Raw genomic sequence first — 25,965 nt, 5'->3', positions numbered from 1 at the left:
GGTGTCTCTCGAGCATTTTCAAAAGGTGATAGCTTTTACTTTGTCCATCCAACCATTTTGTTCTCATTAGTGTCACAGGTGAGCTGGAGCCTATCCCACCCTGTCAGAAAAAAATGGGTATATAGGGCTCCATTTTTGTCCTCAAGATATTTTACTGATGTACCTTGCAGGGTTCACTATTGACCCCCTAGGTACAAATAAGTACTGATGATGGTTGGAAAAGTTACATAAATGGTCTAATTTGGCTAAGGCACCATGTGTGTAACTGTTTTGTTGTCATGTAAGGGTGAAAACAATTGCTAGGCCCATGTGAATGCCTTTCAAAAGCACCCACTGTTGTAGGGAATTCAATTTAAAGAAATAAACAGTCGTAGTAATCTAGACCACGGATGGGCAAATTCATGCATTTTAAACGAACTGTTAACGGTTCTTGTGAAGGAAAAAAAAAAGACTGTTGTGCGCATACTTTTGTACTTCTCGGCCACTTTTCGGTTCCCAGAATGCATTGTGGCACGCAATTCCGAACTATTCCCATCAAGATCACTAATCAGCATTAAGCGTGTTTATGTTACCCATAGATCGTCGAATGTGTGTCGTAAATCAAATGTGTTGAATTCCTCCTTTTTCTCCATGTTGAGTCGCCATTAACTTGTGCGACTCTAAAATGACTCAAAATCAATCATTGCATCTATACTCTTCTTCTCTAATGGAGATAAGCCGGCGAAAGTGCTACTAAGCGATGTGTGCCATCTAGTGGTGCACGGTGTTATGACACCTGATTAGATATGGGAAGGAAATATTGCCCATCCCTGAACTAGACAGTACCCTTCGTAAGCAAATATGTACCCTAAGTCAGTGGTCCCCAAACCACTGCTCTGCGAACCGGTACCGTGTCGGGCCATATGGTACCAGACCGCGCAAATATCTGTTTATAAGGTACATATTTGCCAACAAACGGCACAGATTGTAAGGGTCCCAGTAAATATGTATTGAAACATTTGCTAGTTTGGTGAGGAAAAGATTTTTTTCATTGGAGCACCTACTGTTTGTCTGGGCTTTTTTTGGCTTGTTGGCTGTCACATCGGTTGGCACGTTCATGCCTTGCTGTCACAGCTTCTTTTTTGACATATGAGGAGTTGTTTGTCCTTTCCTTCACTCTAATTCTTCTCTTCTCATGTCAGCCAGAATTCAGAGGGGGGTTCGCTTTTGACAGACCTCGCCCCCATAGTGTTTCTGCCAAATATGCGGTCATTTGAGGGTGTCGACATGTAATGTCTCAGCAGCTCTGTGGGGGTGGCTTTGCATTAAAATGGCTATACAGTATTGTCACAACCAGATCCAAAGTGTAATTTGCAGTTCTCAAGTTTGGTTAGACCCTATAATTTTCCTAAACTCAAATATGTTCCCTTGACTACCAACCAGACCCCAGGATAAGCTAATCCATTTTGGAAATTTGATGTCTTTTTCTTCAGATTTGCATGCTGTTCTCCAGTTGACTTTCTTGCTTTTTTTTTTTTTTTGAGATGAGGCCGTTTGTGATTTGGTTTGAAGTGCTAAAATCACAACACAACCGAGGAACCACAGAGAAGCCGCTGCTGCTTAAACCTTAACTCATTTTCCCAGAACACGTTTTAAAGTAAAGATGGTGTTCTGTGAAATTGCTGGTCTGTAAATGCTCCCATCCCATACTTTGGTGATTGATTCCCACAAATATGGTTCTTTTACTTGTTAGATGAATTCAGCCGGTCCTCCCAAGGCAAACTGGCTTTACTGGATAATACTCCAAATGTGACTTCTTTAAAAGCAAGCAAAAAAGGAAGCGCAAATGCAACGGTACACGAGCAGACATATTGCATAAAAGCTGGATGACTGCTGCCATACGCGCTGGAGTGTTTCGACAGGTATTTAGCTCCCTCCGGGCTTCTCTTCTCCGTGCGTGGCTGATATTTGCTTTTCTTGCCTGAATAAAGTCAGCCCTGCAGAGTTGTCAATTACCCAGTTGAAGGATTCATGGAAAAGTAAATAAGCCTCAGCCGGGGGGGCTTTAATGCTCCATTTTATTTCCCCCATGCGGCATTATAAGAAATGAAACTTTTTGGCTTACACTACTCAGTTCCACCACGACCATAGTCGTAATGAATATGTATTGTAAATAACATCATGGACACAGCTATATTATATAATAATAACAGCTGACCATGACTTCGGAATAATTTCTAGTTTAAGTTAACTTTGGAAGGTTTTTACTTGAACTTCTTCCTTGGCAAACCCAAAAGGCTTTGTAGGTCATTTTTAATGTGGTTGTGCTGGTATTAAAGTCATTAAAATCATACAATTAAAACAAGGTCCTAAATTAAAAAAAAAAAAAGTTCATAAATATGCAAATTTAGGTCATGAATTACAGCTTCCTTTCGGTTTTGTTGACTTTTGTTGCCATGGTTATAATTATCAGTGTTTAGTCAACCCACTTCCCACCCCGACTTATTCCCTCTACTTAGTTTCTTGCTATTCATACTGTAGAGTTCCTCCATTACGCCACCATATGATTATTATGACCACTAAAGTGCGCATCACTAGAAAAGTGTGTTGTTTTACCTTGTTAGAAGGTACTGATGTTTAAAAATAACAATAATAATTCAACAGCGCAAACTGGACATTCGCTTTCGGGAACACACTCTCACCCTCGTCATTTGTGATAAACAAATGTATCACTCCCTTTCTTGTGCATGCCTTTCTTGTTGTTTGTCCCCCAAACTTTCAATTATTAATTGTCATTTGAGAGCACAGTTAATTTATTTTTCGTGGGGATCTTCATTTACTAATTCTAATCACCTCGGTGTGTAGGCTGCCAAAGTGTCCAAGTGTCATTCTGCCAATTAGTGCGCCCGAGCAGCTCAACCCGTGGCCCTCGCCGTCTCAGGCATACACTTGGAGAGGCTCATTATGGAACAGCAGGACGTTCATGGGGCGAGACGTGGGACTGCTTAGCAAACAGCTCTCCCAAAGGGGATCGGGAGACACTGACTTGGAAATCATTATCGATAGAAATAGTCAAGACGGTGCCAGGCTCTCTCGCTGTCTCACTGTCAGAAGGCAGATTTGTCATCATAAAACCTGCCCCAAAAAATTCGGTGGCAATTTTCGACCCAAAGAAGAACTTCTATTTGTGCTGTGTAATTAAAAATTGTTTTGTTGTTAGTTGCAAACCCCCCCCACAGGAAGCCTGGGGTTGACAACCTCATCACTGTGAGGCAGATGTGCTAACCACTAGCCCCACCGCGCTGCCCAGTAAACATTATGTTTCTAAATGAGGAAGTGTCCTTTACATGATCTTTGAACCATAATTTGAATTCCTTTGCACGATTGTGTATTGTGAAAACTTTAAATCCCAATTTGGTGGAGCTGTGACACATCTAGCTTTAAAGCGGAAGTCAACCCAAACATATTTTTTCCAACAATATGTTCGCAGCAGGCCCACTAATTGAAACACGGCATTCTGATTAATTTTGCGTTTGTGGAATATAAATTATGCAGCAAAATGCTCTCGTTTTTAGCCATCTCTGGGGGCGTCCATTTTGTCACTTCTGTCGACTGAAAACGACACAAACGACCCATCGCGGCTGACCTGTTTTCTGAATCTGAGCCGTGATGGGTCGTTGTGAGCAGTTGTGATGTCATTTTCGGTCGACAGAAGTGACAAAATGGACGCCCCCAGAGATGGCTAGAAACGAGTGGATTAACTCTTATTGCACAAACGCAATATTTATCAGAATGCCGTGTTTCAACTAGTGGGCCTGCATAGAACATATTCTTGAAAAAAGCAAATGTTTGCGTCTACTTTAAAATGCGATGTTATGTGCATGTCACATCTTGTGTAGTGTAATGAGGGTAAAGGGATCATAATTACAATAATATACAGAGCTGGGCATTTTACTAAAAATTGAGCGTTCGTTATTCGTCATCCGTCTGCATTGTCCGTCATTCGCTTTTTTTTCGGAGCATGTATCGAACAAAACCCAAATAGTACCCACCTGTTGTTCCTCGCCGCGAAAAATGACTAAAGACGGACTACAGTCAAAAGATGGACTACATGCGTTTCTGTCTATGCTTAGCCCGTTTATTTTAAAAGTGTTCCCATCATTCGTCAGCAAAACGGGCGTCCGTAATTGACGGATTGAGGGATCGGTCCATCACATCGGCGGAATGCCTAGCTCTGATAATACATTAAAAAAATATAGTTAACATATCAAGTCAATATCACACCCAAATGCCAGCGTCGTAATTTATATCCAGTCAGACAACCAAATAGTTTTGTTGCAATAGATGACTGAGCTGTAGCATTTCCGTTCACATTTCGCTGCCTTTATCAAACCATCTGTTGCTCAGTTTATTCTCAGACTAATCCATTACATATTGTATTTGAATTGGTAAACTTTAGGTTTAAAGCATTTACGCGGCTAATCTGAGTCAGATAGGCCCATTTGGGTCAAATATGACTCATGCATTCAAGGGCATCCGTCTCTGACCGTCTTCTTTCTTACATTTTAGCTCCACTGAATGCATGAGCAGAACGGTAAAAGAAATGTATGGAGGCAAAAAAAAAAAAAATCCCATTTATGTACAGTATATTCCACTTCTTAGGGTATTCCATTAATGGGGATTAGCTGCTGTTCTGGTACGAGTCATTTATCTGAGTCACGTTGATGTGGTTGCATTTGAAAGTGGAAGTGCATGTGTATGATGTCATCACGTGTGTGTGTGTGTGTGTGCGCATATGCGTGCGCACGCGTGTGTGTGCGATTATCTCATCTTCAGATGTCCCCGCTACGTCCGCTGGATGTTTTATCCTTATCGATTTTGATGAAATGAAAGCTGCCCTTGTGCTTCTCGTGGTGTGACTTTTCGGCACTGGATGTTAATTAAAGTCATCCTCTCATTTTGATACAGGATGTTGCATGTTGGTGAACGGAAAGGTCAGAAAATGCAAATGATATGCAAAGAGAAGTTATTCAGGATAGTGATATGATGATGCAATGTCCCGCTCAGCGTAGAAGTGAGTAGAAAAAAAAAAAAAAAAAAAACAGACGGAAGGGTGATCTTTAATTTCACAGGGCTGGCTGAGATCTGCGCTACAGTTGCCTCAGACTGTGAGATTTCTAATTAGCGTTCGATATGGCTTCTACTTGATGATGTTTAATATAATTAAACTTGATTAGCTAATGGGAATAAAGCTGCCAAGACCACAGCAGTTATAAGTGGGCATGCTTGCGCATACTGTGTTCAGACACACATACACACTAAGGTGCTCACGAATTGACCTTATGTATTCCTTTTCACTAACCGAACCACATCTAATTTTTTTTTTTAATATCTATTTTTAATCACCCTGAAGGTGTTTCCATAAATCAAGGCCACCCAAAATGTCCTAACTAAATACATGATGACAGCTGGAGACATATTCAAGATTTTTTTTTTCTGACATTCCATTCTTTACGATGTGTCACGTTGTCGCCACGCGAAGTGAAATAAGCAGTATTTGAACGCTTGACCGTAATATAAATTTCAAAATCAGTTTGATAATGCACTTTTTTTATTTATTATTATTATTATTTTTTTTTTTTTTAGTTAAGACAGTTTCATCATTGGCATAATAACCTCAGCTCATAGTGTAGTTTTCCCCCGCCTTTATTGAGCCTAGGCAAATATTTGAAATTGGAATAAAACTAAATATTATTTGAGGTGTGAAATCTGGGCCCCTTGAGTTGAACACACAGCTATTTTGTTGTATGACTGAAAACAAGTGGATGCACAGGTTAATTGTCCCCCTCTGCCATCTCTTGAATTAGCATTTGATTGCTCTGCCGGTCATTATATGGCACTGATAGATGAACAGTTAAATTATTCGTCACTTTTCGTGAATTTAGATGTGATGAAATTAAAGACACCGACACTGTCCCTTACTGTTGCTTTAAGAAGCCTCCCCTGAAATGTTTCCCGTGTGAGGGAGGAAGATGCCGACTTTTTCGCTGTGACAAATCAGCAATGTGGTTGCTTGGATTGGCTGGTGAGATGGTGAAAAAGAATCCCCTTGGTGGCTTTCACACACCTCTTCAGCTTTCCCGACTGGACGTATTAGAGCCAATAGATGTCTCAACAGTCACTTTGTCGTCAAACAAAGTAGCACCGCTGCTTCTACGGAATAACAGGGATGCGTTTCCGCCAAACAGGCCGTGGTGTTATCTCCTTGAAGGCCCCGAGCGAGCGTCCGAGCTGTTACCTTTCTATTTGTTCAGGTCCGCAGTGATTACTTCCGCTGCTGGCCAAATGTCAAGTGTTGTTTTTAGTCAGAGGGAAATAGCTGGTTGCAGCAGAAAGATGCTGCTCCATTCATCTCTTTTCCTAACTTTGAATGTGTCATTTCTCCTTTTGCACCTCCAGTCTCGTGTACTTTTTGTTCCCTTCATTGTCTCATTAGCACCTCATGCTAATATGGAAATCATGTGGTGGTGGTGGTGAACCCCTCTGAACAGTATGAAGTAGAGATAGACCGATATGCTTTTTTCAGGGCCGATACCGGTACCGATTATTGGTTGTCAAGGAGGTCGATAACCGATATTTGGAGCCGATATTCATTTTCAGTAAAAAGGGAAATATTGGCATCAAAATCTAAAGAAAAAATTTACTCTTAACTTTGTACTTTGCAACGTCTTTAAGAATGTTTATTGAACAATGTTTCGGGTTTTCATAATGTTTTTTTTTTTTTTTTTAGAGTAAATTATTATTTCAAGAAATTTTTGACAATGTAGATCTGTTATAAAATTCTCACAAAAAGTTCTTGGAGCATCCGGGGTTGTCAGCATGTCTTAAAAAGGATGAATGAAAATAGCTCCATGTAGTTTTATACAGTACAGGAAAATTTCAAAATGACAGAAATGTTAAACCCTCACATATCTTTGTTTTGATTTCCACAGTTTAAAATTGATTTATTCTCGGCCAGCAGATTTTCAAAAAAAGCCGATACCGATATTTGTCCAAAAGCCAAATATGGGTGCCGATAATCTGCCCGGCCGATAATCGGTCTATCCCTAGTATGAAGGCCCTGTTTGGTTTCATACTGTCAGAAAGACTATTGTCAATTCGGTCACGTTATTTGTATTGAAAATTTCAGATTTTGGTCTAGGCAACAGCTACACTTTTATTGAATCCAACCAGTTTGGATTGCGCAAGCGTTCGTCATCAGAATCACAAACTGTCAGAGGATCCTTCTCGTGGGGGTTCAGCGGTGATGAGACACTTAAGAGGAATATGCTCTGGTAGCTAACGGAGAGGAAAAGACATCCTAATCAGATTTATGCTTCATAAATATGTTTGCATAATAACCTTGGAGCATTTTATATCAAGCATCTTGAATAGGCTTGAAGGAGCTGTGTGTGGTTTTAGTGCACCATTCAACCCTCCCCGTGTGATTTAGTACACACACTGAAGGGCTTTGCTTAAAGTATGCGATATTACATAAAATATAGCTGATGGCTGATGAGTCATTACGTCCTCGGGGAAGTCACTCCTGCTTGACTATGATTGATCATGCGTGTGTTTCTGGGCTGAAAGACAAAGTGCGTGCTGTCAAAATCCACCAACCTCCAGCAGAACAGCTCCCCTCTTTGGGTTTTCTTCTTCCTTTCAATCCACTCTCGAGTCAGGAACAGTGCCAGTGTGGAGGCGCTCCACGCTGCAGTGGTGATCCTCCACTTATTCGCTGAGTCAGACGACTGGAGTATTTGAAACTTGGGCCAAAGTGTGGTGATGACTGCGCACAAAACAGACAGTTGCGGGTTTGCTTGCGCTTGCCTTTTAGGCTCATTCACGCCACCTGATCTCTCCTGCAACATTTTATAGAACCCACACACCCCTTTCCATTCCGCTCTGGTATGTTTTTTTTTTGTTTTTTTTAATGCATGCTAATAATGTCGTTTGACATACATTTGTTGATTGTCTAATGCTCAGTTTTGAGTGACACTGGCAGAGGTATTAATTGAACCTATTTAAAGCGGAAGTCAACCCAAACATATTTTTTTCAAGAATATGTTCCCAGCAGGCCCACGAGTTGAAACACGGCATTCTGATTAATTTTGCGTTCGTGGAATATAAGTTAAGCAGCAAAATGCACTCGTTTTTAGCCATCTCTGGTGGCGGCCATTTTGTCTTGTGTGGACTGAAAATGACATCACAACTGCTCACAACGACCAATCACGGTTCAGATTCAGAAAAGAGGTCAGCCGTGATTGGTCGTTGTGAGCAGTTGTGATGTCACTTTTTCAGTCGACAGAAGACAAAATGGCCGCCCCGAGAGATGGCTAAAAACGAGTACATTTTGCTGCTTAACTCATATTCCACAAACTTAAAATCGATCAAAATGTTGTGTTTGAACTAGTGGGCCTGCATAAAACATATTCTTGAAAAAATTATGTTTGGGTTTACTTCCGGTTTAAAAAAAAAAAAAAGGTCTTTTCCAGAACTGTACAACATGCGGAGAAATGTTCCTTATATTTCGCCTTGCTCAGGTAACTAGCTTTGCTGTAATGCAGTGCAGTTTTACACAAATGGAAAAATACAACTAAAATATATATTTGTTTAAAATAGTGACTATATCAATAAAAAATAGCTATAGTTTATTTGGTTTGTAAAAGCAGATTAAAGAGCATTTTGTCTCACTATCCTCAGTCGAACAGTTTCTGTATAATATCCTCCTTTTTTCAGATGTTTTAAACACATAAAAATTTCCATCCATTTTCAATTTTGAGCGCACTTCTCATGTGCTGTTCAGCTCAGCGCTGAGTGCCTGCCAACTCTCCATCTGTAGCTGTGGTCAGGTGAAGGACAGGAGTGGTGAAAGCTTGAGACGGGCGGGATACGACTTTCGACTTCTTATGGTTGTTTAAGGAAAACCGTCATTCATCTTTCGTTGCAATTACATATACAGTAGCCGGGATTCCATCCTGCCATTTGCATTTAGCCTGCAGAAAGGGCACCACAGCAGTAGTAAAGAAGGACTGAGAATGAATCCACATGATGCTTTAACAGTCAGCCAGTAGCGCCCGCTGCTTTTCTCCTTTGTTTATAAAGGGGGTCCAACTGTTCATTTTTTTGCTTTGTTTTATTTTCGTGTCACTCCCGCAATATGGTGGTTTTGCAGGCCAGATTGTTTGACGCTTACTTAAATATTTAAATGGCTCTTTCCCTTATGCTTTAAATGGTTGTCATGGCATTGCAAAATCCCTGCACATTAATTTAAAGCATAGGAAGTAATTATGAATGGTGTAAAAAGATTTTTTTTCGACAGCCATAGCTGGCAAACTCATTCCGGTTTTTTTTTTGGTTTTTTTTTTTTTTGGACCTGTAATGATTGTGTGTAGTGAACTCAAATCTATCAGGAGCAAGTGCTGTTGGTACTTGTAGTATAGTGAGAGTGTGAGTTCTGTTTTACTGAGAGGATGCGGTTCAGTCCTCATACGAACCTTTGAATGCATTTTCTTTCTCCCAGCTGGGGACAGTTTTGGAATTTCTATGCAAGTACCCATAGGGAGCACTGTTGTCCAGGTTGTGCATGATGTGTGACTGGACTGGCCAACACTCCTTAAACCCTTAAATCCCTTGTGCTGGTCTTTATTCTGGCCTGTCAAGTTTTAACAAACGGCAAACAATGTCGAGAAATGGGTCAAATGTATTCAATTCAGGTCAAATACATTTCTAAACAATATGTTTAGATCTTTTGAAACAATAATGTTGACACAGTCTTATTGATTTATTCATACCACCCGAAGGCATTTACTTCCCCTTTGTCAATAATAATTTAATGTGAAAGGAAATGTGTAGTATACGAGATTAAATGCTATTTAATGATTTTAATGCCCTCCTCTGGACTTCCACGTAATTGCACCCAGTTGTCAATACTCTTCACTCCTCAGTTCAAGTCACTGGAAATATTGTCATCGGCTTTACACAGTGAGAAAACGTGATTGTGAAAATTAAGGCCACATACATAAAAGATGGATTTTTATCTTTGTGGAGTCTGTTTTGTTTGTTATGGGAGATGAACTTGAAAGCACTATGAGCAACATTCAGGGGCTTGTGGGTGAGGAGTGGTCAGGGAACAGTAGCGCGGCAATTAGCTGGGCTAATACTGATGAAGCAATAATTCAGTGACGTGCTCAATGGGTTGCGCGGATTTAAATTGGCTGGCCGTGCTTATGTTTGTGGAGATATGGCTTGTCAAGCCAGGGCACTGCACCATAATGGAATACAACAGAGACTCCACTAACTCCTTATCTGCTTGCCCTTCACTGGCAGAAATAATATGCGCCAATGAATTAGCACACAGATACTGCCGTCCTACTCTCCTATAAAGGCTTACTAGTCACTTCATTAGGTACACATAACCACAATCGAATGAGATCAATGCATTTTCATTTAGAATTGACTAATATTCAGTTTTAATGAATGGTTGACAGTGAGTTATTGATTTAACAAAGCAAAAAACTATTTCAGCATGATGCAGTGTAGTGCTGTAAACTCCAACCACAATATTAATGCATTATTGAAAATAATAGTCCTCTGGCAGTGTCACTCTAAGTCAATCTTGTTAACTTTAGAAAGGCAAAATGTTTTCCATTGGATTGTGCAGGTGCACCTAATGAATTTTCCACCAATTGTCTAAATGATCTTCAAACCATACAAACAAACTCACAAGCTAATCATTCATTTTTGCTCATCATGTTATTGGAAAGTGAGTATTGCAATGAATAATTTTGTCCTTATTTCATTCTAAATAAAAGCCTGCCTGACTAGTAAGACCAATATTTGACTACAAACACAATATTCCTTAAAGTCGAAGTCAACGCCAAGGGTTTTTTTTTTTCAAGAATATGTTCTATGCAAGTTGAAACAGGGCATTCTGATAAAATATTGCGTTTGTGGAATAAGAGTTAATCCACTCGTTTTTAGCCATCTCCGGGGGCGGCCATTTTGTCTTCTGTCGACTGAAAATGACATCACAACCGCTCGCAACAACCAATCACGGCTCAGATTCAGAAAACAGGTCAGCCGCGATTGGTCGTTGTGAGCAGTTGTGATGTCATTTTCAGTCGACAGAAGACAAAATGGCCGCCCCCAGAGATGGCTAAAAGCGAGTGCATTTTGCTGCTTATCGTGTATTCCACAAAGGCAAAATTAATCAGAATGCCATGTTTCAACTAGTGGGCCAGCTGGGAACATATTCTTGAAAAAAATATGTTTGGGTTGACTTCTGCTTCAAAAACAAAACAAAAAAAACAACTTAATGTAAAGATTAGGCGGGAAAAAAATTTCCTATGTAAAGAGGAAAAAAAGTCTGCTACATATTTGAATATATGCAAAGCGGACATTGCGCAACATTTGAGATCTACTTTTGGCAATGCCTTGAGGTTTGTACAGAAGGCTGAGTCATTATTTGATAAATTATGAATCATAAACCTCTTTTTTTCTGTTAAGTCCTTATAAGACATTACATTTATTGAGCCTATTTCGACACTAATGTTTACAAGCTCTGTACTTTCAAAAAGATAGATAAATAAAGGCGCAGATTGCTGTACTTTTGCCGTTGCATTCTCTTCTCAGTTCATGTCCGTTTACATAAAAATTGCACTATATGTGAAATCATGAAATAAAAAAAAATGGAGACCAACCATTAAAAAGTTTTATTTTCCCTCTTTACATGACTTGCTATGCTCCGTTTACCGTACTTTAATTGCAAAATAACATCTTTAATCATGTGATACTGTTTCAAATGTTACCATGGAGACACCGTAATGATACTTGAGGTACATGAGGCAATAATAGAAAACATCTCGCGCAATAGCAATGTGCTGTTATTTGCCCCCCTAATGGACAATTAAAATCCATCAGTGCGCACAATAACATTGCCGTGTTTGTTGCTTGGTGAAATAATGTATCTATTATAAAACAGTCAGTTAGGACCAATTGTATCAATAAGTTATAGTTGCTTCTGTTGTGGCCCGCATTGGAAATGTTGAACAAGCTCCTTCTGGTCGAGAAAACCACCAAACGCAATCTATCAAATTCTACCTTTGCATGTAACAATGTCCACTTTTGACGGATGGATGGCTTTTCGAGCCAAGTAAGACACTGCACCGTTCTTGTAGCTGTACCGACCATATTAATGTCGTCTCAAAAAAGATTTAAAGCCCTGAAAGGGATTTCAATTTCGGTCCCCCCTACCCTAAAAGCTACACCCCAGAACTGTTCCATGGAGGTCTCGTGAAAAGACAGCATGGCCGTGTGTCGCGTTGCTTCTTACCTTATCCCAAATAAAAGTTGCAGATGCGTGACTGATATGACCAATATTCCACTACAAATTCTTTAGGGGGAAAAAAAAAGTCTCTGCAACAAGGAGATTTACAGGCTGTTAAGGGTTAGAAGTGACTGTTGAGAAGGGCTTTTCGCCTTGTGGCTTTGCTTGAATAGAAATGTGTGGGACACGAGTGCAGCTGCAGTTGTGATTCATAGTCTAATACAGCCCACGACTGTAATGTTTCAGGCGTGCTGTTTTTTTGGTTGTTGTTGTTGTTGTTGTTTGTGAAAGACTCTGTGTGTTCTCTGAAAAAAAAAAAAAAAAAAAAAAAAAGAAAAAACACAACACATCATGAAATTGACAGCCCTGAGAGTGTTGCCAGTAATGGGCCTTTAACCTACAGTCATTTGTAATCTTAAACCAAGTCATCACGGCACTTATTAGGGATAAAGCATATTTGCTCTGCAACTTCCATCTTGTACCTTTTTATAGCTGTCATTGTATCAAAGACTTTGCGTTTACATTTTGGAGCAACTCCCCATGTATCGTAGGAATGAGTTTTTTCCTCAGCTTAATGTTTACAGTCGATATGCTCCAAAGTAGGATAACAAGGATTTGTTTCGAAATAACACCCAGAGCGTGAATGCTCCCTCTGAGTTTTCATCTCAACCAAGTGCACGTGCAGACCGACACAATGCGTATGTGAATTGTGTGAGTTCAAGCTGCGCACACATTCTGATTTTCCAAGTCCATTTTTTTTTTTTTTAAATTCCGTTGTGATTGGACTTGGATCTTGTGGGTCTGAACAAGGCAGAGGTTAGTAGTCTCACTCAACTATCAAATATGAACACTTGAATTTAAATGCAGGAAGTTGCTTTTAAATGATCCGAACACAAAGCCTACCTAAAATTGAGTTATGAAACACACACAATTTAACTGAGCATCTAAAAACTTGTCATGATTCAATTTAATGAAGGCGCTCTTGACCGGGTACAGGTGCTTTTAGTTCAAATAAATATTTTGATTAATTAAAATTGGTGACCTTAACTTGGAACCAAGAAAAGTAATAACAACTTTCAAGTCTTAAACGTCAGATTTGGGCTATTGTATTTCCCCTTGACTGATGAGTTATTGCTCTGTCAGCCACTTTAATCATCCTTAACGTCTACGAGTCACCTCTGGGATCAATTTGTCATTTACTGCGCGTGTATAGTGTGAGCAACACCCTTATACACTTCATCAATTAATGTGGTGCCTGGCAGCTCTTGGGGAATATTTATTTATCAAAGCATGTCAAATGACAGGCATTTGCAAAGAGGTCTCATCGGAAGCAAAAGTACCTTTCTATACAATGACAGGCCAAAGGAACATAAATATTGTGATTGACACTGTTAACTCATTCACTGCCATTGACGTATTTATTTGTCTTTTCACAGTCGAGCCATTCAATCCCAGGCACTTTTTTTCACATTTTTTTTTTTCAAACGTTAGGGTAAAAGAGGGTCTGGAAATGTCTGGCAGTGAATGAGTTAAGGAGGTATAAAGTTAACAGGTGAGTCCACTGAGAGTTGATTATTTCTAATGTTTAGATCTTTGAGGGGGAGGATATTGGACATTCATAATGGTGCAGTCCCACGCCACTGTCAACTACCATTTAGCGAAATAGATTATTTAACGGTGTATTTGTAAATTTGACTTGTGCCTCATGTTGCGTCTGGACAGTGTACAGTATACGTTGTTATCCAGTCACTTTTTGTCTGCAGTTTTGCGCTGCATAGGGGCTCATCTTGAAGGGAATTGCCTTCGTAATTGTAGAACGGAGTGAAATTGTGATTCTTTCCAGATGGGTCTGCAGACCAAGTCTACGGGTAAAGAAATACACCAAATTGAACTAATGAGGCTGTCTTCCTAATGCCGCTTGGATCCGTTCCCTTGCCTCCATTATGTTATTCCTTGATGCGCTCTCTGCACGTGTTTTGGCCGTGACTTGCAGGAGCTGGAAAATGCCGTTGATTTCCTTAATCAGCTAGCTGCATCATCTTGAATTGTTCACTGTCTGTATGGCTCTAAAACAGCCAGGGGGGAGGGGGGGACTTTCAGGCATTCGGATGACGAGATAAATGGCTGCCATGGAAGCTGTCTGCGGGGTTAAGAGTCGAGGTTGTGAAGGTTGACGCTCTCTCCGTCGGTGAAGTAAACACGCAGCCTTCCCCAGCGTGAATGCCGGCTTCAGAGCTGCCAAGTCTCTTTGCGTGCCAGGATCTGGGCTCATTCATAAGACGTGCGCGTGCGCGCGTGTGAAACGACGTGTGAGGCGCAAGACGACACCGTTCTTGTGCTGGAAAAAGGATGCATGCTGTTCTGTTGAATTGGACTCCTTGTTAATCATGATGAACTGTCATATAAGGTAAAAACATCCCATTCCCTCTATAACTAGGAGTTATCACCACATAAAGATTGTGGCTCAACAATGCCATAAAAACCTTCATTTTGCCCCAATGAATTGAAATTAACTGCGCAAATAAACTCACCCCGCAGTTCATTACATTTGCAGCCTTTAACGCCCATGCCGGCTTTGGATTTGATGTATTTCATCACATTTTGACAACATCCCACAATGTACCCGATGAGTCAATGTCAGGTCGGCAATGAAGGCGGCCGCATGAGCGAGTGCGTGGCTCGCCGTCATCACTATCACGGCGTGGGATGCTTCATTAAAGTGAGTTATTGACGAGACGACTGGCCGGGGACGTCTTTGTTCCAAAGCTGTAGACAAGACCGCTTCAAGTCGAGGCAAAACCCCTCCAACAAACCGGTGGCCTTAATGGAGAAAATAGTCGCAGCCGAACAGTTTTATTACTATTCTACTGCACGTGGCTCTTAGCTGCGGAGTAGTGATGGATGTTTGTGATGGTTGCCTCAGATCACAAATGCACGGCTCCAGACTGATATTTATTTCGAGGAAAACCTAGGGATGCATGGAAGAAAATTGAAAAGTCAAGCGTTTACAAAGGTAACGACACAGTGCTGTAAATGATCTTGATGTTGGCGTCGGTTGTCCTAAAACACCGACAATGAATAAAGTTCACCTTTAGCACGTCGTTCCGTTCTGTGGTCCCGCCGCCGCTGGTATGAATGTAGCGCACAGTAGCGGTAATCGGGCTAGCTGCTAGCCAAAGCTAGCGACATGGCTAACCCCGACCCATGCCCATTTATTCGAGTCTTAACCTGGCATGTTTATGCCGGCAGTCTTTTGTGGAGCCGCAGTGTATTCGTGACAAACAAAAAAAAAATCGTCAGATAAATAAATAGATTTACCTGTCGCACTTGCATGAATGGATAAAAAAAAATGTACTTGCGCGGTCTCATATTTCAAGTGCAAAATGTAACTATTTTGACAAAATAAACACAATAAACGCCAACATATTGTGAGTTTCTTTCTACTTGCAACGTGGTTATATCTCACCAGGACCTTTACTTTCAACTTCTACATGAAATGAACCTTTACAAACAGTATGTGGCTTAAAAAACAGTCTTCAGATATGATCGTGAATATGTTGCGCTTGTTGGTGTCGTTGGATTGTGCAGGAGCTCCTGATGTCCTTGTACCGCACACCGTGTTGTATTATTCCCGAGGCTCAGTGTTCTCATTGAGCAAGAGAAAAATGCTTTTATCCACAGGCAATCCTTATAGGGTTTAATAACGCTGAATGGTTTGACAGGACAAGAGTGGACTCCCTGTGGAGGAAGCTGCCGGCATGGCACATGTGTGCTTGTGTGTGGTGAATGAACCCATGAGTGGTTCTATTTGGGTTATCGGAGGACACTCGAACATGAGAGGGGTTCACAGCACCTCACATAAGCTATTATAAGAAAGCCGGTGGAATAAAGTCAAAGCCATTTCATGGTCATGTGAAAGGGCCCATGTGGTTGTGTTGAAATGCCTGCTCGGGGTCACAGTAGAACTTCCATGTTGTTTTTTTTGCCATAAACAGGAAACCGTTCAATCCCACCCCCCGCCCCTCCAAAAAAAAAAAAAAAAAAGTAATCTGCATATGCTTGTGAGTTGCAGCACATTCGCAACCCTCGTTTAATGCAGGAGGTTTTTCCTCAGACTACTTGATATGCACGATGGAGAGCACGGTCTACCTTGTTGGTTCCATTGATTTTGCCACTTGCATGTTCTCGTGTATTTGCGTGCGCGCCACTCATGGGAAGTTCATCAGCAAAGATCCAGTCATTAATCAAAGGCGTCGTTCAGTCCGAAGTCGTGATTTGTCAACGTTTCCTTGAGAAAATTAAGTTGGTTGTCAAATGTTACTTTCAACGGGACTGGAGAATCTCTGCTAGAACGTTCTGGATTCCTGTTTTTAAAGTCAGTGTTGTATCGAGTTGCACGGAGGGGTTGTGAAAGACTTCTCGTAAGCTTAACTTTTCAAAGCTGTCATGTCATGTGGTTGTGTTTCAGAAAGTAACGGAGACTGAATCAACAGCAGCTCTGCAAATTATAGTCAAGAAGTGCACTGTGGTGATTTAAATGTGTAGTGGTTCACTCACCTGACTTCCATGCAGTTGAGTTCCCTCTTAGTGATTGATTTTTTTGTGACCCTGAACGGTGTACACCAAATGGATAGATTTACGGTTCTAATGAAAAAAAATATACATGTGAACCGTTTGGAATTACCTGGATTTTTGCATAAAACGGTCATGTTATCTGATCATAATTTGAGTCGGAACAGTCGACAAACACGGTCTGTTTAAAGTATTACCGCACAAACATGTTTTCATTGCTTTATAAGGGAAGGTGAACCCCGAGGCCAATGACTTCTCCAAGAGCTAATCAGAGTCGGGTGCCAGCAAACGGCTTCTTTATTCTCCAGAAGCATTGCTTTGATGTCGATCATGCCTCACACAAAAAAGTACTCGGAATACCTACGCTGAGGAATTGTTACCTTGCAAGAAGCTGGTTAGGGTTCCAAAAGTATCTCTGAAAAATTGATCATCAGTCCATGTTAAGACACATAGAGCAATTCAGCACTGTTCTGTTACTACTCTCCCGAGATGTCCTGTAAAAATGGCTGTGAGAGCACAGCGCAGAATACTCAATGAGAGGAAGAAATAGCCCAGGTTACCAACTAAGGATTTAGAGAAATCTGTGGCACATGCTAATATCTCTTATGGAAAATCATGCTAAGAACTCTTTTGGAAAACATTAAACAAGAATGGTCACTGTGGAGGAAGCCGCTGCTGTTCAAAAACCCGCAACGTGGACACTTCTCGAGTTTCTACCAATTGAAGATGAGTACAATGACCCAAGGACAGAATTCAATCAACAACCGATTGCCTTCAAAAGAAGAAAAAACTGCTTCTTGATCGGCCCCGTCGGTGAGTCGTGATCTCGACCTGACGGAGATGCTGTGGCGTGGCCCTCGAGAGTGATTCACATCAGACGTCCAAGAATATTGCTGAACTGAATCCATTTTGGAAAGCGGAATGGGCCAAAGTTCCTTCTGACGGTTGAGGATGTCAGATATGCAATAGTTACTGCAGGAAACTTTTGGTAAAGTTAATGAAGTACAAATAAAGTGACAAACTAAATTTGAAAAGAACATAACTCACTGAAACTACGTTTTTGGTTGAACTAACTGATTGTAGCAAAAGGTTCTGTATTTTCATCTGCGTCAAGTAATTTCAAACAAATTATTTTATTATTACTGTATGGCCATACCTAACAAGGAAGGTCAAACAGTCATTTGCTAATTGTAGTTTATTTTATTTTACAATTCTTATTCAGGTCATTTTTTTAACTTGCACTTGACAAATACGCCATGTTGTCGCAGTAGTATTATTTTTTTTTAATTTTCACTTTAACGGGATGCGGAAACCCCATTATCGTAAAAAATTTAAAAAATGGAGAAAAAAAAAAGTTTTGCACAGGACAGCGAGAATATACAGAAAAAAAATTATGAAAGCTACACTAAAACAAAGCATTGTCAAAAAATAAAATAAAAAAATTGGGAAAACAAGTCAAAATAAAATAACTATCGTGAGAAATCCCAACTTATTACAACCGTGGTCCCGTCCAGTCTAAAATACGACTCAGTGGGAGTATCACGATGTAAACATCTTTTTACCTCCCTCCATTGTTTGTCTGTCAGCGTAGCTTGACTTGATACAGAAATGAGTTTAACTCATTCACTGCCAGACATTTTCAGATCCTCTTTTACCCTAACGTTTGAAAAAAAAATTGAAAAAAATATAAATGAATTCCTAGGATTGAATGGCTGGACTGTGAAAAGAAAAGACGAGTAAACTATTTGTATGTTTTGGAGCAGCCTTGCATTGCAGTAAAATCGTTCTCACTCAGGAATTCAGTGAACGTTGCACATTTGTGATCTCTTCTTCTTCTTGGCTGCCACAGAAATAGCTTCTTGTTCCCTGGCGGCTATCGCAGGCCTCCTCCTTTTAATATACCGCAGCACATCCTCTCATACCTGACACTTGTAGCCCGCAGCTCACTGTGCACCTTGAACATCATGTCTGCAGGTAATATCATTATGAACGCAGTCGCATGATGACATCGAGCGAAATGGTCTAAATATATATATTTTTTTCCAAACCGGGCCTTCAAAGCAAAACAATAGAGATCCTTAATTGTCAAATAAAACCTCAAATGGGCATAGTGAGTGAGTGATTGGCATATCTGGATCATCAGTTCTGAGTTCGGGGGTTCCAATCCTAGCTGCAAGCCCTCCACACTAAATCCCACGGATTTCTCCGTTTTACTTCCTGCGAAATTAATGTCGCCCATCGCAGAGACGAGACGCACAAATTTAAATTGGGAGCCTGTTCTCTCTCAAGTAATTTGAGGGTCAAAACATTGTTATCCGAATGCAAAATATAATCTCTTCTTCCAAAAATGATCTCACCTTGCTGAGATTGCACATTATTTTCTTGGCGCTCCTTTTTTCCCGGCATAACTCCGATGCCAGGCGGGCCACTCTGATTGGAAAACCTTATCAGCAAAACACACATTTGATTAGAATAGTTTCGCAAAGTGAGGGCTCTTTTTGGCTGACAAAGTCTTGGACAATGCATTTACTGTAGTAAAGGAAATAATATAGATGTAAACTTTTTGTAATTTAAAAAAAAAGCTATGCACTTGATTTTAATATATATTTTGTCCGCCGTATATTGTTGGTGCGCAGAATATAAATACACTGCAACATATTGCTTAACTTTATGTTTATGACATAATCTTAAGATTCATATGATTAGAGGAACTATTGAGGAATGGATGGTGAGGTACTCTTCAAAAAAAAAAAAAAAATTTAAAAAAGGCCTATTCCATTAGCTTGAACCACATTTGGTAATCTGAATGGAGAGCTGCTGTACGTATTTGATGGCGTTCCTGCTTGTTGCCGTTTGTATATTTTATACTACTATATTTTAGTACACATTGTATATAATACCTCAACAAAATACACACCACGCTTCAGAGGAACCAGTAAGTATACAAGCCAATTAAAGCGTTAAACTCGTCTGTGCTAAAGTTGTACTTAAAACTTTTTTTGACTTTATGTGTCTTAATGAGCCCGGGCCCATTAGTAACCTCGAGGCTCTTGGCTGGCGTGTTGATCTAAGTGCTGTTATAAAATAAGGAGGAAAAAAAAAAAAATCTGCTAGCCTCCAGCTTAGTGGCCCTTGTCTTAAAAACATTTGACACACATCCTGAGCTTGTCACATGAGTTCTCATCCCTCATTTTTTTTTTTTATCTTTCCTCTTGACGTTTTACTCACTTCACGGCTTGGTATTTGACTATTTAATATGGTTTAGGAAGTATTTTGTTTCCTCTCTTTAGGAACGCACACACCAGACACTATATGAGATCCAATACAAAAGCCTTATCAAAGCAGTGAAAATATCGAAGCGCGGTCGAGACAATTCTGTTCACATTTCTAGCATGTTTTTTTTTTTCAGTGTCTTCACAAAGCTGCCATGTAGCTCGCGTGCTGTAAAGCCCGCAGGATTGTTGTGATGCTCACATTGTATCGAAATGAGGGCTGTCTTTTTGCGCTGCTAGAATTACTCCCAGAATCTAAGATGGCTACTTGAGGTTGTTTACGATACCAGCAAAATGTTCTTACCTGTCATACACAGAAAGAATCGTCGGACTTTGAAGGCAAGGTTGATTTCTGACATGTCTTGTGTGCGGTCACCTTCATCTGTGGACTGTTGGGCAGGAGATGTGCATGAAAGAAGGTGAAGACAAAAAAACACGGAAAATGAGATATCAAATATGTATATATGAATCGAGCACATTGAAGCCAGCAAAGAGATTAATATGATTAATTATTTATACTGTAGAATTTCCTTTCAGCATACAAAGCGGGGCCCTTTGCGACAAGTTTTTCAGCTCAAGGTTAGAGACAGCTCAGAGTGAGGAAACATCCGTGTTGTGTGTCCCAATTCCACCTTATAGACATTATTGTCAAAACACTTTTTTTTTTTTTTTTTTGTCTGTTCTGCTCTAATTTGAATAATTCTTGCCTCGCATTTACTGCTCAGCCTATTTCGTTATCATTTGTTGTTTTATACCCGGGAGAACTGGATGCCTTCGGTCACAATGATGTAAGGATATAATGAATAATAGAAGAAAAAAGAAAAAAAAAACTACAATATCAAGATCAAAGAGCTTTTGTAATTACTTTTCTGGCTGCTTTAAGCTTGGCATATATTGTGCAAATTGTCCGTTTTTTTATCTGCCTGTTTCAAACCCAGGTCTGAGTCAACTGACCTACTTTTGAATAAAGGCCGATTTGAGGGATCCGGGGAAAGGAATGATTGTCAACTCCTGAATGGTTTTACTGGATTGCATGATTTTTACGGAAGAGTCATTTTCTCCCAGTGCCATTACGCAAAAAAGAAGCGCCGGCTGAACTCATGTCATGAGATCTAGACAGCGATAAGAGAAGCACATTGATTTGCTGTCAGCATTCCAAGTCTCCCTGAAACGTCATCCTCTCGATTAGTTTTGACTGTCCATCCATAGGTTGAAACACTGACACTTACATGGCTTACTGTAAGTGAGCCACCGTTAAGCAGTACTACAGAGTTGGCCAACTTAACAATTTAACCTAGACTTTTGACTTTCTGCTGTCGGTGCTTAACTTGTACAGTTTGAGTTGAAATTTCAAATCAGCACTAAAATCTTTGGATTTCGGCCCTGCTTTACTGTTTGACTTAAAGTTAATGTAAAAACTAGACCAAGTGCACATTCTCCTTCTCTCCTGCAACCGGCCTAACTTTATTTCCTTGGTGCGGTTATTTATTGGCAAAATATCGAGTTTTTAGTGGACTATGTCACTGCCCTATTCATCATGATGGTGTAATATGTGCACCATAGGCTCAATCTTTTTTTTGTGTGTGTGCGCGCTAGTAACCCTTGCGGGTAAGTAGAATAAAATGTGTAGAATTCCTTATACTGTATACTCGGTTTTGTGGGATATCATCTGGTCACGTAAAAATTGACTTGATAATTCTTTTCAATTTTCTTTCTCGCATTCATAAAAAGCCGTTTGAAAGGCAGCATGAACATGCTATTGAAATGGAATAGGCACTTAAGAAGCTTCTCATTTGGAGCCTCTTTAGGGTATTTTCATTATATGACTCTGTGCCGGAGCAACAAGAAAGCGTCTGTGCTTTTGTAGCAGGCGCGCGCTGGAAATCAAAGCAACATTTTGAAATTGCTCCGTTAGGCTGTTGGAGAGCCCGCGATCAATTCACAATTGCCAAGTGTTTTTTTTTTATTTTTTTTATTTTTTCTATTATACTACTCAAAGTAGAGCGTATCCAAGATCAATTTGAAATACACACGATCCAAAGACTGATAAATCTGTCTGCTTTATCGTGATGGCACAGATTGACCATTATATGTTATGCGTTGATACTATACTCCTTTACCGTACTCATATCGGTGCATCCCTAATAATAATCTAATTATTTATAAAGAGAGTGCAGACTCAGTCAGGGACAGCTGCAGATGTCATTGTGGGCTCTCTCGGTTGCACATCTGGGGAGAGGGATGCAGTGGGTGACAAGGTCGAGTATGTGAGAGCAGGCAAGGCCGTCAAGTGATTTTAAAAAAAAAACAAGCAATAAATTTAGGAGCGGTACATCCTGAACATGATCAGCGGTCATGTTCAGAATGGAATGAGGTCATTGTTTATTTTCATGGGGTTTTTTTTTTCGGGTTTTTTCGCTTTATTGGATGCCAAGCAGCGGATAACGAGATCCATTAGGAGACACGGACGTGACTTTTTTTAATCATAAATAAATATAGTGTTCAAGTATTCATTATAAATTATTTTAATCAAAGTCTCAAGTGTTGGTTTTTTTGAAGATACAATTGCTGATGAGTTTCATGGCAGCCTTGTGCGCTGAATGATGGATGTTGTTTCCCCAACACAGTCACTCTCATGCCTCATACATCATATTGATGGAATTCAAGCATTTTTATCATGACGTCTGATGTAATTAGAGTAATGAATTGAGGGTTTTTCAGAGCATAAACAAGTGAATCACTTTAGTGGAGAGTACATAATATTCATTATTTGTATTTTCTAAATGTTACTCAACATGACCTTAAATTGTGTGTTTAATTGAGTTATGCTTCAAAGCACCAACACAATTGCCTAAACCATGTCTTGAAATGCTTATTTGAAAAAAAAAAAGATATTTGGCAATTGGCTGTGAATCTAAATCTGATTGGAAAGTGTATTACAGGGTATGGAATCATGGAATAATAAATGCATAATAAAGTGTGATAGGAATAATATACAGAATACTTAAATGATGGCATGGGCAGAAAATCCCAACCGGAACTCTATAACTAAGTCTTTGGGTATCGCTGATCATCTTAATTAGTTTAGACATAAAGTTGATGGACTTGGGATGGGATGAGATGAGCCAAATGTAGAACACTCGATTATGCACTGATAAAAGATCAAATTATGACAGCCAAAACTTCAGAGTTTTTATTTAAGTTAGAATTCAGTTCGGCCATATGGAAAAATCGGTCCAACTAGCTGGTGTAGATAATATGGTCATAGAATTACTTGGGTTACTATCAAACTCTGTTTAACTTGAGTTTAGAGAATAGCTGACCAACAGCCTTACTGCATGGGCTGAAAAAAAAAAATCTTGAAGAATTGCTTCTAATCATTTCCCGTCTGTTTGTTTGTTTTTTTTCTTTCAATACCTGACCACAAACTATCAACTTTCCTAAAGGAAGCAGCATTCCTCTGCTAAAGCTCACACTCAAATGGTTGATAATTGACTTAGAGAAAATGACACTAGATCCGGGATAGGAGTAGCCGTTCTAGATTTTGAAATCACTGATCAGATGTTGTTACATAAATAGAAATGTTATGGTTGTGCTGTAAATGCAATCCTATAGCTCGATAGCTATCTGGCAAACAGAAAACAGATCGCCTTATTCAAATGAAAGTTTGGGGAGTGCCACAGAGAAGCTATCTAGGTCCGTTGCTGTTCTCAATATTTACTAATGAACTAAAATGAACCCTAAAGAAAGCAAAAATACCGACAAATACGGATGATTCAACAATCCACACAGCACAATTAATAATAGGTAATATTATGAGTATCATAAATCAGGAACCGCAGACAGTAGTCAAATGGATAACCAACAACAAATGAGTCTTTCATGTCTCTTATGACAAAATGCATTGTATTTTGAACAAAAAAAAAAAAAAATTATAATAATAATGAATGACACAAAACTGAACCTATTATTGTTCTTTTTGCGTTGTGTGTGTGTGTGTGTGCATTTTAATAGTGTGCTGCTGTGTAAAAATAACAATGGTGGCTATGGACCCCAGGAAAAAATAGCAATACAGTCAGTCAAAGCTAATGATCCAAATAAATGAAAATTGAAAATATGCTTCATGCAGTCTGAGCCTACTGATAAATTTGAGCACAGGTTTATCTCAGAAGCTTGAGCGTAAGACTGTGTGCTGCAATATGCAATAACACGAGGTGCAAATCAGACAAAAAAGAACCTTCCTTATAGATTGCTATCACACATATTGACAGATGACAAACAACCACAGGGCATACTTGATAGAAAATGAGATTGAGAAATCATATTTCTGATAAGCTGTCTGCTGTTGCTTTAATGTGCAACATGAAATGTTCTTCATCTTAAACTGCAGGCTCCCCGCTGTAATATTTGCACAATGATTCTAATCAATGAGTTTCTTATCTTTTTAAACTCACATTGTTCTCAAAGTTTTGCATTTGGGGTTGATATTTTTGAAGGGGTGCCTATTCACAATGTTACTCATTTACTAATAAATATGTGGATGGGTTGCATACATTTTTACTTCAATCAATCAAAACATGTGACACCACAATGAGTAATTTGTATATGACTTTTCTAAATAATACTGTATTAACCAGAAGTGGACTTTTATGCCTGGTGGAAATTGTTGCTTTGTTATAGTTGGGGAGGTACTCATCCATGAGAATATTAAAAAGGAAAGGAATGTGTAAGAGACAACTGCTGTATGTTGCAACTTCTTATATGACATTATGAAACTGACTACAGAAATAAGTTCAAGGAAGAGGCGAACCTGAAAGTAGCACATGCCCTCATGATTTCAGCACCACGGACAGCACACAGCACTATAAAATGCGTTGAGTCAGCCAACAAATCAAATCACACAAAGCGCAGTGAAAATATTGAGCTCAACAACCAAGAGGTCAACCCAGGCTCACTATAGCCAAGCCCTTTTTAAACTTGCATGCTCGCGGGGCTTTAAAGTGCTCTCTCGCTTGTTATCTTTTAAGCCGAAGGACAAAGTTCACGCGCGACAATAGAAATCTCTGCCACAACGTCACTTTTGTCCATTTAAAGCTCAATCTCCGCTTTAATGACCCTCTATGAAGATTCCTACCCGCACGGATGTTAGCGCTGGCTAGCTCGCTGCACGTTAATAGGCAAGTACTTGTAGAGTGACCGTCTCTGTCTGATATTTTATGAGAAGCGGTCTTGTGACAAAAATGTAATGGTGATGCAAAGAGAAGCTATGACGGACAAGCCCTTCCTTGTCCTTCAATAAATGTGGACATATTCTCCCGTATTTTATTGAAGCTTTTCATGATCGCAGCTGCATCTTGACGCATGCCACCAAGTACATATCCATTGTTGTGAAAACGTGCATGTCAGCGTGTATTCGACCCCACGCCTGCTGACACAGTGCGCGAAATGGTTTGCTCATCTTGTTAGTATTCCGCATCTAATGATGCATAAGAAAAGCAATCAGTGCGTCGGGGGTGGATGTTGTTGAGGAGTAACCTTTTTAATTTATCGCAGATTGCCGCGGCAGCAAACGCGCTTGGCATTCCCTCTCGTTAACATAGCGTTCATGTTTCGACACGTTGGATGAACGCTGTTTGCTTAACTCACGTTCACCCTTCCATCCAATATAAATGTAGTAGTACGGTGCATCTTGTTTATTACATTCACTGACACAAGCCTGGTGATTAGCGAATGCTTTTGGAAATAAATGTCAATGTTGGCGCAGCGCTGAGTGTA

At 39.9% G+C, this 25,965-nt stretch overlaps 1 protein-coding gene across 11 annotated transcripts in view; it reads left to right on the top strand.

Annotated features, from left to right (window-relative positions):
* The window catches only part of myripb (myosin VIIA and Rab interacting protein b), a 104,585-nt gene that overhangs the window by 26,036 nt on the left and 52,584 nt on the right, over nt 1-25,965 (top strand). The window contains exon 1 of one of the 11 annotated variants that reach the window (XM_086020376.1): nt 20,567-20,609. The exons of the other annotated variants lie outside the window; for them this stretch is intronic. The gene's annotated coding sequence lies outside the window, so the exon portion shown is untranslated. Of the gene's footprint in view, nt 1-20,566; nt 20,610-25,965 lie in introns of those variants that run through there. 11 annotated transcript variants of the gene reach the window in all.

The sequence above is a fragment of the Filicampus tigris genome, chromosome 21 (genome assembly GCF_054856515.1).
Source record: "Filicampus tigris isolate MCC_2025a chromosome 21, RoL_Ftig_1.0, whole genome shotgun sequence".
Taxonomy (NCBI): Eukaryota; Metazoa; Chordata; class Actinopteri; order Syngnathiformes; family Syngnathidae; genus Filicampus; species Filicampus tigris.
The sequence above is the reverse complement of the archived record's forward strand: the minus strand, read 5'-3'. Positions and strand labels throughout refer to the sequence as shown.